Source organism: Crocuta crocuta, unplaced genomic scaffold, assembly GCF_008692635.1.
Source record: "Crocuta crocuta isolate KB4526 unplaced genomic scaffold, BGI_CrCroc_1.0 scaffold229, whole genome shotgun sequence".
Taxonomy (NCBI): domain Eukaryota; kingdom Metazoa; phylum Chordata; class Mammalia; order Carnivora; family Hyaenidae; genus Crocuta; species Crocuta crocuta.
Genome location: NW_027536464.1, coordinates 9,147,151 through 9,160,610, shown reverse-complemented (window position 1 = coordinate 9,160,610; position 13,460 = coordinate 9,147,151). Strand labels below are relative to the sequence as shown.

The 13,460-nt window shown below is 41.5% G+C and overlaps 1 non-coding gene across 1 annotated transcript; it reads left to right on the top strand.

The window, feature by feature from the left end:
- Positions 1–2,942: 2,942 nt before the first annotated feature.
- TRNAF-GAA (transfer RNA phenylalanine (anticodon GAA)) lies at positions 2,943–3,015 on the top strand. Its single transcript has one exon. It is a non-coding gene; the product is annotated as a tRNA-Phe (tRNA).
- The last annotated feature ends 10,445 nt before the right edge of the window (positions 3,016–13,460 follow it).

The following is a 13,460-nucleotide window of genomic DNA, read 5'->3' as shown; positions in this document are numbered from 1 at the left end:
CCTTTAAACCAATACTGGAATTTTGCAACAACCTTACCTTCCATAGTTATTGACTTTATAGGTTTTTAAATTATTTAGGACAAAAGAATCTGAGGCTTAACTCATCAAAGATAACTTATCTTCAAACTATAGAATTCACTTAAGGTATAAAAGAAAGCATTTAATGTATTAGTATTTCTAATATTATATATTCTAAAATTCTACGATTTAGTTTAGGAGTTAGTTACATATATGTACATCCATATATATGTAGTTTCTTTTTTCTATGCTTATAAAGCCATAATGATTCCTGTTCTGCCACTTACTAGCTGTGTGACCTGGGGCAAGTTATTTAATAACTTGGTGTGTCAGCTTCTTCATCCATAGAACAGCGATATTAATAATTTCTGCATTTGAGGGTTATTATAAAAAGCAAATGAGTTGGGACCCCTGGGTGGCTCAGTCAGTTGAACATCTGACTTTGGCTCAGGTCATGACCTCGTGGTTTGTGAGTTCAAGCCCTGCATTGGGCTTGCTGCTGTCAGCCTGTCAGCATGGAGCCCACTTTGGATCCTTGGTCTCCCTCTCCCTCTGCCCCTCCACGACTTGCACTCTTTCTTTCAAAAAATAAATAAAACATGAGAAAAAAAAGCAAATGAATTAATACATGCAAAATACTTACAGTACCTCTTGGCAGGCAGAATAAATACGTAAGTGCGAATGAAGAATATCTATGCACGTAAATCATGTATACCATTTTATTTACAAAAGCAAGACTAGTGCACTTTACCAGTGTCAGTCAATGTAGTCTCCATCAGGTGCAAATCCACACTTTCCCTGCTTAGTGTCACTGTAGCTATGCCCTATAACAATATCTCCTTTGCCAGGTGCCATAACTTTAGGCTTTGCTAATAGAGGGGACTGGAGATACAGCACAGGCATGGTAGAGGAAGGGGTTTCCCTTTCATTGAAAAGCGCATCAAAAGCAGATAATCCAGTTAAAAAAATGAACAGAAGACACAAATAGACATCTTTCCAAAGACGACATCCAGATGGCCAACAGACACATGAAAAGATGCTCAACATCACTCAATCAGGACAATACAAATCAAAACTACAATGAGCTATCACCTCATACCGGTCAGAATGGCTAAAATTAACAAGACAGGAAACAACAGGTGTTGGCGGGGATGCGGAGAAGGGGGAACCCTCTTGCACTGCTGGCGGGGATGCAAACTGGCACAGCCACCCTGGGAAACAGCGTGGAGTTTCCTCAAAAAGTTAAAGGCAGAACTACCTTACGATCTAGCAATAGCACTACTAGGCATTTACCCAAAGCAGACAAAAATACTCATTAGAAAGGACACACACACCCTGCAGCATTATCAACAATCGTCAAATTACGGAAAGAGCCCAAATGTCCATCGATTGATGAATGGATAAAGAAGATGCGGCACATATACACAATGGAATATTACTCAGCCATAAAAAAGAATGAAATCTTGCCATTTGCAATGACATGGATGGAGCCAGAGAGTATCATGCTAAGCAAAAAGAGTCAGTCAGAGAAAGACAAACACCATATGATTTCATTCTATGTGGAATTTAGCAAACAAAACAAATGAACATAGGGGGAGAAAAGAGGCAAACCAAGAAACAGACTTGTTTTTTTAAGCTTATTTATTTTATTTATTTTTGAGAAAGAGAGAGAGAGAGAGAGAGAGCACGTGCACTATCAGGGGAGGGGCAGAGAGAGAAGGAGACACAGAATCTGAAGCAGGCTCTAGGCTCTGCTGGAGGCTTCCTTCCCCCCAGGACACCACCCCGCCCAAGATACCCCAGTGAACTTCCCCACCATCAGTGGGAACAACCACATCTTCTTCAGCCAGTTCCAATTCCCAGCCTTGCTGTGCTGGTGGGGAGAGGAATCTCACATTTGTTTCTTCCTTGGGTACTAATAAATATATTTGTTATGAACTTATATTACTTTCCTGTCGCTGTTGTAACAAAGCACCACCGACTTAGTGACTGAATACACACTAATTTCTTATCTAACAGTTCTGGAGGTGGGATGACCAGAATTCACATGATTGGGCTGAAATCAAGATATCCGTGAGCCTCCCTTCCTTTGTGGAGGCTGCGGGGACAATAGGATCGCTTGCTTTTTCCAGCCTCCAGTGCCTGCCCCGTTCCCTGTGGCCCCGCCCATCTTCCAATCCCCAAGGCCAGGCTGGTGGTCCCTCTTACTGGTACCCGTTGGGTTCTGTCTGGTCGGCGTGTTTCTCTCAATTATAAAGACTGTTGTGGTTACATCGGGCCCATCAGGATAATCCAGGGTACTCTCCCCACCTCAGAGTGAAAGCAGACTCCCTTGCAAGGCCACCTTCATGCCCCTTTGCCAAGGGACCCTAACTTACTGTGTTTTCTGGGGATTACGACATGGGCATCTTTGGAAGCTGCCTATTCTGGTACCATAGCTTTTTGGGTTACTTCATCTGCCTGTTCTTTTTGTGTATGTGTGTCTGACGCTTCCCCATGACAGTCTCCTTGGAGGGGTGGTCTGCAGCTGGTTTCTAACCCTCGTTATGTTTATGGGTCTATGGGAACATGGTTTTTATGGAGGTTGATACTTCATTAAATATTTAAGCGGACCATGCTGCCATTTTTCTAGAAATGAAGACTACATTAGATATAAATTCAACTAAAGACATTTTTTTGACATGAGAAAAGCCCATGATATATCTTTAAATGGGAAAAAACAGATTGCAAGGCAGTAACATAACTTAGAAGAGTGAAATTATTTATTACTTTGGCATAGAGTCAGGGATCTTAACTCACCACCTCTCTGACGTTTGTTAAATGTCTACCTCTAGCTGAACTTGAATATTGATTTTTTTTTTTTTTTACTGTTGCTAAACAAATATTATTCCATTATGGTTACACAGGAAAAGCTGTCCGAACAAGCTGAAATAGCTCAGTTGGGAGAGCGTTAGACTGAAGATCTAAAGGTCCCTGGTTCAATCCCGGGTTTCAGCAGTGTTTTTGATGTCTATGCTATGTGTACTTTCTGGCAGTCTTCACCAAAATGTAAGCTGTAAGGGGAATGTGAGGTTCTCATGCCTTGGGTGGATCATTGGCTTTTCAGAAAGGGGTGATATCACATATCTTGGGGGGCCCTTTTTCTATAAACCCACCAGCAACATTGTACTTCTTGACTGTAATAATAACAGCTGACTTATCTAAGGTACTTACTATATGTCAAGGTTTCTTCTAAGCTCTATGTATTTAAAATGGCCCCTAAAATTCTTGGTAAGTACTTGTTAACTCAGTGATGCTTGTGCTGAAGGCCTGGAATGTGGTAGCTACACAGTTAATGATTTATATTTTGACCATCATTATTATTCATATTGGCTAGGAACTTCCCAAGCTAGAGCTATGAGATGTGAGTTATTTCTAAGGACCTTTCACCCCGCTGTCTGATAAGAGAGTATTCAACATTATCATTTCCCTCCTGATTATTTCTAAATTCTGCATAAACACTTCCTTGCTTTTATATGGTCCCCTGAAAGGGTATTTTCCCACTAGGCTTTAACTTTGCAGNAGGGGGGGGGGGGGGGGGTGGCCTTGAAGTCTCTGAAACTGAATGCAGACTTGAGTGTTCATGTGCCCATTTCCCTGGGAAGAATGTCAACGGGATCAGATTCTAGGTTCGTGATCTAGGAAAGATTTAGAAAATTTAGATGTGAAAGATTTCCTGATCACAAATATTTGCTAGTCATTTATGATTTTGCCGAGGTGCTGAGCGATAGGGCTTTTCTTGTGTTTGTCTCTTGCTCAATGCTGTGTCTACTGTGAGGTGGATTTCAGGAGGAGCTCAGAATGCCAGCAAACTTTCCTTTGTCTGGGTGGTGGTCTTGAAGGCAAATTTCCTATAGTGAAACAAACTTGACCATTTTTGGAGGCCACCCCTGTTACTTTGGGGCACCTTCCATGACCCAACCCCAACAATGTATTTACTCTGCAGAGGTGGGTCCCACTCCACCTAATTGTCTCTTTTCTGGGAAGGTTAAGGATGAAGTCCCCTCATTACCTTTATTATTCTACTTCTTAAAAATCTCTAATTCCTGTTGATGGCATTCGTAGACAATCTGGATGTCCAAAAGAAATACCAGGCAATGACTCCCTGTTCTTCCATCATCACATTATTTCATGTCTATCACCTGAATAGCATCACCATGACTTGGCTGTGCTTTGGTCAAGAAGTAGTGTTTCCAGTTAAGGAGCACCTGGGTGGCTCAGTCATTTGAGCGTTTGATTTCAGCTCAGGTCATGATCTCACTGTTCTTGAGTTTGAGCCCCATGTCGGGTTCTGTGCTGACAACTTAGAGCTTGGAGCCTGCTCCAGATTCTGTGTCTCTCCCTCTCTCTGCCTCTCTCCTGCTCATGCTCTGTCTCTCTCTCTCTCTCAATAATTAAAACATTAGGGGCACCTGGGTGGCTCAGTTGGTTAAGTGTCAGACTTCAGCTCAGGTCATGATCTCACGGTTCGTGGGTTTGAGCCCCACGTCAGGCTCTGTGCTGGTGGCTAGCTCAGAGCCTGGAGCCTGCTTTGGATTCTGTGTATCCCCCTCTCTCTGATCCCCCCCTGCTCATGCGCTCTCTCTCTCTCTCTCTCTCTCAGAAGTAAATTAAAAAACATTAAAAATTTTTTTTAAAACATTAAAAAGTTTTAAAGAAGACGTAGCATTTCCAGTTAAAGCTAGGTGTTCTCCAGGCTTCCAGTATTTACAGAAAGCATAAATGCTGAAGATTATCCTGTTTTGATTCCTCATTTCTCCAAGAATTTAACTACACTTCCAGAAAATCTGCCCCTTGAAGAATGAATTGGTTCAGGAATGGAGTTCTCATGATTAGGCTGGAGCTAGGGAATGGGTTCCCGAAATATCTGACAGCTAAAGGAGTGAGCCAAGTGCATGGAGAAACATCTAAGGTCCAACGTCACAATCCACTTCCAAACGCAAAGTCCACCGGGATAGAGGCAGGATCTGGGTCAAAATGATGAGACCAAGTGTTCTAGGCCAGGCCGGAGTTAGAGGAGGCAAGTCTCAGGGAAGCAGATGGGGAGCAAGCTTTAGTGGACAACAGGGTTAGGGTGGTGTGAAGGGCTCTGGACAAGATGGAAAGCACTTTTAATTCTTCCCAATAGTCTCTGCACCGTTATTACATGGGATTGGGCTCCTTACTATTTGTACATACGTGTGTATACACACATGTACACACACACAAACACACACAGTAGTGTTGGTGCCTAATTATACTGAACACTATAATTGGAAAGAGAATCAAGTATTTTTGAAAACACTTTTTATTGTTTTTATGATTATAAAAAAGTATAAACTACTGAAACGTTAAAAATTTTATAGACCTATATTGCTTACAAAGCGAAGATAGGTCTACTCTAATCCAGCCCTGGAGATAACCATTATTAACAATCTGGAATCTATACTTTTTCCAGATTTTTTTCTACACACTGTTAATATAAAATTAACATATATGCACATAAATGGACTTATGTTTTACATGGAATTAGACCATTAGGTCCTAATATTTTTCCATAATTTCTAAACAGCAGGACTGAATGCCTGAAACAATAACGGAAGTTTATTTTCTTTGGTATGTTTTCTTTTCACGTTTCTTTTAATGGAAATAAAGTAAAATATTAAAAGAGGCTAAGACATGAAAACGCAAGCCCTCACTATAGCATAAGCCAAATTTTAAAAAATCACACTTCTACAAAATTTTTATTTTTAATGTTTATTTTTGAGAGAGAGTGCACAAGTGATGGAGGGGCAGAAAGAAGTATATAGAGGATCCAAAACCGGCTCTGTGTTGACAGCAGAGAGCCCAACACGGGGCTCGAACTCCAACTGTGAGATCATGACCTGAGCTGAAGTCAGATGCTTAGCCAACTGAGCCACTAAGGCTCCCTGTACTTTTATAAAATATTAAGTGAGGGAGGCAAAGGAGTCTCATTAGTAGCAATGATGAGAAAAGTAAGAGGAAATAGTTATTGGGTGTTTACTCTGGGTCAAGCCCCATTTTGTGCAATTTACAGGAATTAGTTCATTTAATCAGTGATGAAGAAATCTAAAAAGCAAGCAGCAAATAGACATTTGTAGCAATTTGAGAGTATTGCGAAGAGAGCAGCCTCTATTCTGTGGTGTTTTATGGAGGAGTAGGTAGTTCACAGTGTCACAAAGTCAAAGTAAGAACTGATGGGGACTGGCCGGGTGCAGAGCATTTCAAGAAAATGCTGCCATTATCTTTGGAGGCCAGAGATCATAAACTGCCTGTATGAGTACAATCTGTTCAGTAATATATATATATAAATATAACTTATTTAGTTATATTTATATATATATACACATAACTAAATAAGTGGTGATAGCTTATATATCTGTCATTTAACTCATACTGATCCTAAAACTACCAAATTTGCTCCCTTAATTTTTCATTCTTAGTGTGGTGTTCAATTCACAATGATACAAACCACTTTTACAATCTTTATTATTAATGATTACAATTTGCATGAAATTTCTTTAAAAACTCCAACGATACATAGAGTAAGCTGGAATTACAGTTATAACTCTATCTCTTTGAAAACATAAGTGTTGGCCAGAACCGATAACGTGGCCAATATAAACCTGTTGGGAATGGTATAGACTGTTTAAAATCTAGTATTTCTTCCAGCACGAGTTCATTGTGCTTCCACATTTGGGGTCTGCAGTCAGTGGAATGGAAATTAATTTCCTTTCCCCCAGAGTCTGTGAAACTCTCCAAATGAACTCCCAAATGTATTCAACCTATTTCCTGAAAAGTCTGGCGGGTAATTTTGAGGAGGTCGGTCAGTGTAACAGATACCACAGAACTTTTCAGGTAAGCTAATGGAGAAAGAGAAGGACTGGGAAATGGAGAAAGCACTGGATAGAAAAAGTGGATACCCTCTTATGAAAGGGCTCAGAAATTAGGCGTAGGTTAGAAAAAGTAGGCTAGGAGGGTCTGGGTGGCTCAGTCGCATTGAGTGTCCAGCTTCAGCTCAGATCATGATCTCATGGTTCGTGGGTTCGAGCCCCCCATCAGGCTCCATTCTTGTACCTTGGAGCCTGCTTGGGACTCTCTCTTCTTCTCTCTCTCCCCCTCCTCCTCTGCTCTCTGTCTCTCTCAAAATAAATAAATAAATATACATATAAGAAAAAAAAGAAAAATTAAGCAGAAGAGTCTACCTTTCCTACTTTTCCAGGTACACAGGATGTGGGCTTCTCCTTAGAAAACTAAGGCACATGGACCTCCAGTCTTGAGAACCTCTAACGGTTTGGTGTAGAATTGGCAAAAGTTCAAGGATGAACACATCTTTTCCCACCTTATTTTAAAACTCTACATTTCCACACTTTATCATCTTTTATATTAACATCTATGAAAGCCAGGGTGCCTGGCTGGCTTAGTCAGTAGAGCATGCAACTTTTGACGTCAAGGCTGTGAGTTTGAGCCCCATGTTGGNTGTGAGAAAATGATCTAGTTTCATTCTTCTGCATGTTGCTGTCCAATAAGAGAAAATCTTCTTAAAAAGAAGAAATTTAAATCTATAAAAGCTATTTCAAAACATACAACAGTGATTGCTGTATGCCAAAATTCAGCCACTTCTTGGATTAAAAAACTTTAGAAAGTGGTCCTGACTGAATGTGAAGCCACAGACTTAACGCTGTATTTTTTTCCCCTTTATTCTGTCTTTCAAATAATTTCCATGTTTGGGTTCCTTTCAGAAGAAACTTTATAGGAACAATCAGATCTAGCTAATGGAAAACAATTATTGTATAGAGACTGGTACTATCTACCCAACCCTCTCAAGAACCTCACTCCAAAAATACAGTTTCAGGGCACCTGAGTGGCTCAGTAGGTTAAGTGTCTGACTCTTGATTTCAGCTCAGGTCATGATTTCACGGTTCATGGGATCAAGCCCCGAATCGGGCTTGCCCTGAGCTTGGAGCCTGCTTAAGATTCTCTCTCTCTCCCTCCCTCTCTCTCTCACTCTCAAAATAAAATAAATAAACTAAAAAAATAGAGTTTCAAAAGTTCTAAAATGTGTGAAACACCTATGCTTACTTTCATTCCTAATGAAATACATCTGAATAATTTTGTGTAACTGACAAAGATCACAATTATTCTTTTTTCTTTTAGAAGTAGCCTTGATATTTTTCTTCTAGGAGAATTAAGGGAAGATTTGACAATGCTGTATAATTTGTATATTTTTCACTTAGTTTGCATGGTTGGCCAGAGTCTTCCTGTCAGTTTAAAGAAGGGATTGACTAAATATGCCTTTTCATGTCTTTAGGAAGATGTAAGGTCGATAACTACCATCAATGCCTTTCCCTGTCAGTTACACAGGGGGAGATTCTTAGCTTCTTTTACCCACATTTGATGCCCATCAATCTTGCCTTCTGTTGAAGAGGAAAGGTGAGAGTCCCTTACTTTTCTCTGGGACATCACATTTCCCATTCACCTGGAAGGAATTCTCTGCAAAGATGACAATCCATCCCGGACTTACTGGCTAGCCTACGGTGATCTGGACAACTTTTCAGAGGTTATTTTGCAGAGCTGATAAAATTGTTCTACCAGAAGACCAAGAATATGCACCTTGATCTTTTGCCAATTTATCGAATTTGTAAAAAATAAATAATTTGCTGAGAAATGAACATTTATGCTCCCTGCATATTTCTGGGAATGACACCTTCCATGAACCAGGGCTTAGCTGGCCTCAGCCCTATCTTAAGTAGTTTCTGTTCTTTCTTTCATGTAATCCTCATAGCATCCCCATGTGAGCCCCATTTTACACAAGAGGAACCCAGATGCAAAGGAGTTTCAGTGGCTTGCTGGACATCACCTGGGCAAAGGATCAGGTCAGTATTTAAATTTGCCTGACCTCCAAACCCTGGCTTATCTGCCCTGCTTTGTCCCTTCTTGGATGAGTGGTCTGTTGATCAATTCCACATGTCATCGGATTAGATTAAAGAGTTCATATTAACTGCATAATTTCCTCCTTACTTTCTTTTCCTAAATTAAAAGCTCATACAGTCATGGAGACAGCATTGATGTACTGGTACTGATTATGTGCCAGGCACTGAGCTGGACTGTTCCACATACTTCCATTTACTGTTAATGACAGTCTTGGAGGTAAGCATTATTACCACCTCGGCTCTGGGGTGAAGACATTGATGTGCAGAGAGGTAATCTATCCGTGGTCATTCAGCAAACTAGGCACAGAGCCAGGATTCAGTCTTTCCCTGCTGATACCACAATAAAGTCTTCCAGGAGCTGCTACTGTCATTTGATGACAACCAATGTTCTAGTTCACACTTACACTTTGCCCTTGACCAACCAACCAGATTCTTTTGTCTGGCCCACACTAACATGTTTTTGTTGTTGTTGTTTTAAACAAACCACACCCCATGGTTCTGGTTGAAATCTTATGGAAAGTAACGAAAAGTGATATTTTGGAGGACTAGGTTTTTCTCTTTGATCCTTAATTTTTTTTTTTCTAATCTGCTAAGGACTCCTCCTCCTTCTTTTTCTCCTTCTTTTTTCTTAAGGACTTTTATCTTTTGCTTTAGGTCACATAGATCTCAGAACAGTCTTGAACATGTATGCGTCAGTAATGGCAAATTTCAAACCTCCACAAAAAAATAAAAATTTGGGGTGCGTGGGTGGCTCAGTGGATTCAACATCTGACTCTTGATTTTAGCTCGGGTCATGATCTCATGGTTCTGAGTTTGAGATCTTTTTGGGCTCTGTGCTGATGGTGCAGACCTTGCTTGGGATTCTCCCTGTCTCTCTCTCTTTCTCTGTCCCTCCTCTGCTCACACATCACTCTCTCTCAAAAATAAAATGAATAAACATCTTAAAAAATAAAAACAATAAAAACTAATCTTTCATTTGACAACAAACTAAAGTTAAATACGAAAGTTCCTCTTGCGCTAAAGGGTAGAAAGGAGTTTGAATATCTTATGGTTTTCTTTATCTTGACCTGAATGTGTAATTTCTACTGTGAAAGTTGACTTTTGTGTTTGGAGAGCCTCAGAGAACCTAGGGAATGACACTTATCCCCAGACGCCTCACAGAGTGCCATGACTCATTATGTGCTGGGCAGATATGTTACTGAAGCCTTCTTCCCTTTGTTCAATCAAACGCATCTAACCTGTGCCTTGTCATAATGGGGCATCAGTCATACTTTGTCAACCAACTCTGTGGAGCCCCCTGATTATGTAAGCTCTTGGGGGGCTGTGAACTTGGCTGCAGTTAGGTTTGGCAGCTGAACCCCCCTGACTGTAGGCAAGCCAAGCTTCAGGCTTCAGGTTGTGCCAGACCCATTAAACCCCAGATTTATCCCTTAGCTGTACAGACCTTACTTTATTTCTCAGATGAAAGACAGCTTTGGTGCCAAGTGTTTACTTCCCTTCCCCTCTTTTGACTGTCTTTAGACACTGATCATTACTGCTGCCAGAAATGTACTCTTTTGTGGTCTCTGCACAAACTTTGAGATTCAGCTCCATTCTTGGCTCCCCCAGAAAGCTCTGAGAATTATTCACCCCCACATTGATCTCTGAGTGGCAGTGTTCTGTCAGCAGCTAATTTTCATGGGTTCGTTGTTATTTGGCCTGTCATTTCATCTAGATAGGCTTTCCCAGGGACACACATGCTGCCTGGTATGTGCCACTGTCTTGAGGATATAGCAATGACAGTCCACGCCTTACAACCTTAGAATCTCTTACAGATACACTAGTTACTCACATGCCAAAATGCCAGGGACCCTGTGCCATTGCCAAAGCAAATTAGCGGTTGGAAGAAATGTCTCACACAAGGGGATTTTCAACTTCTTCTTCTTTTTTTTTAAGTAGGCTTCATGCCCAGCGTGGAGCCCATTGCAGGACTTGAGCTCCAACCGTGAGATCGAGACCTGAGCTCATATCAAGAGTCCGATGCTTAACCGACTGAGGCACTCAGGGGGCTCTCAACTTGTTTTTTAATATGCCCTGCAATCTGCTTGGATGAATTGAGACCTTTTTGGGTAATCTTTTACAAGGGAAAAACCAAATAAGTCATTTCCAGGTCATATGGCCTGGAATCCCGTCCTATAGGATTTGTGTTTTTTAAATTTGTATCTTCCTTGAACAACAGAAATTCCTTTAGACATCTGCAAGTAAGTTTCACATTTACATTTGGCTTAGACTTGAGACCAGTCCCATGTATAGTCTTAAAGTTTATTTATTTATTTTTGAGAGAGAGAGGATAAGCTGAGGAGGGGCAAACAGAGAGGGAAACACAGAATCCAAACCAGGCTCCAGGCTCTGAGCTGTCAGCACAGAACCCAATGCAGGACTCGAACCCAATGATCTCGGTGAGATCATGACCTGAGCCGAAGTTGGATGCTCAAACAGCTGAGCCACCCAGTTGCCCCAGTGCCTTGTATATTCTTTTAAAAAATGTTCTAAAGTTGAGGTATAATTCACATACAGTAAACTCACTCTTTTTAGTGTACAGTTTTGAATTGGACCCACAGGCAGTCAGGTAACCACAACCACAACTAAGGTACAGAACCCTTCCATCACCACCCACCAAATTCTCTCAGTCCTTCAGAGTTAACCCCTTCTCCCCTGTCCAGGCAACCACTAATCAGTTTTCTGTCCCTATAGTTTCTGGCTTTTCCAAAACTACAGTAGAATCATGCAGTATGGAGCCCTTTGAATCTGTCTTCTTTCACTTAGCATAATGCATTTGAGATTCATTCATGCCATAGTGTGTATGAAAAGTTTATACCCTTCTATTGCTAAGCATGCATTTTCCTTAATGGGATTTTGGAATGTTGATTTTACAGCTGATAGGGGAAAATCTGTTATAAGATGGCCAACAGGGAAATTGGGAAATTTCCTTTTCCAACTGATAGGGAAATTCCTGTCCCTGACCAAAGACTCCCCTTTCTGGGTTCTTCTTCCCACCCTGCTTGGCATGCGCCAAATTACTACTAACGAGGAATGCGGAAGTAACAGACTATAGACTGTTCCCTCTGCTTATGTTCAAGGCTCAGACCTCTGAAGAGTGATCTCCTCTGAGCCCACTGGTGTAAAATAAACTTCCTGCCTTCCAAGATCTCCAAGGGCCACTTGGTTCTTCAGTCTGGTGATCCAGACCAGATTCCATAACACAGCGAGTGCAGGGATCTGAGATCACTATTGATAACCCATGTACAGCCATGACCAGTGCCTCCTTTGGTTCTCCGTCTGTATGATAGATAGGCAGTGGCTGCGTGTCTAATGCTTAACAAGTACAGCCTTCCATGCCAGGACCCACGTTATAAGAAATACATGGACAGATGCAAGAAGACAGGTAAATAAAATGTTGCCTGCTGACATTAGGATTTTACATTTGGAGGTTGGGAAATGTGAGCCCATTTCACCATGTTGTGTGTTAATCAATCCCTGTATGCCTGTGAGGTGGGAATAGTCTTTTATTTTTTTAACCTTCTTTACTGTAGCTTGATTGCATGTCCCTGTCAAATTGTACAAATATAAACATAAAAAGATAATTATGGGGAAGGAAGTTGACAGGAAAATAAGAGATGCTTTGATGCTTCTAATATACTTGCCACACATCAGAGTTTCCAAATATCTAAGTAAGAGCTAGCAGATTTCTCAAGATGATTTTCCAAGGACATATGTGCTTGGAAAATCCCAAATCTGTTTCCAAGACTGTTTTCAGTCTTTCTGGAGCCACGATTTCCCAGACTCCCGCTCTTCTCTGCTCAGCCTCTGTGGCTGTACCTGCTCTCAGGTGGGTTATTAGAAGAGCCCCCTCCCTGGCCTCTGAGCCTCGCCCTGGCCCCTACATCTGTTCTAACCCTGCAGCTGCAGTGATCCCTAATGAACAAAGCAGATCTCTCATTCTCCTGCTCAAAACTGTTCCACGATTGCCATTTCTCTTAGATGAGAGCCAAGCAGGGCCCCCCTGGCCTGGCCTCACTCTCACTATATTCACCCCACTTGCCCTGGGGCGGGCACACTGGCGCTGAGATATTCCAGTGCTTTTCTCCACTTCCTCCATCTCCTCCAATCTCTGCTCAAGCCACCTTCTCAGTGATGCCCATTCCATCCTCCCCATTAAAACTGTAATCTGTCTCTCACCCCATTCCAGCCTTCTGGATCACTTGTACTGTGTTTTTCCCTATCTCCCAAAAGCTATAAACTCGTATGATGATACCTAGATTCTTGATATAGATGCCAGACTTTAGAGGAGTCCCATTTCTAAACTGTTATTCATAGTTCCGATTTGTTGATGTAGTTTCCAGCCCGGTACTGTGGCAGGGGCCTGGGAATGAGTGCTTTCACGGGAACATGTGCAGCGATGCGGGTGGGAGGGGGAAGTATCTGAAAACG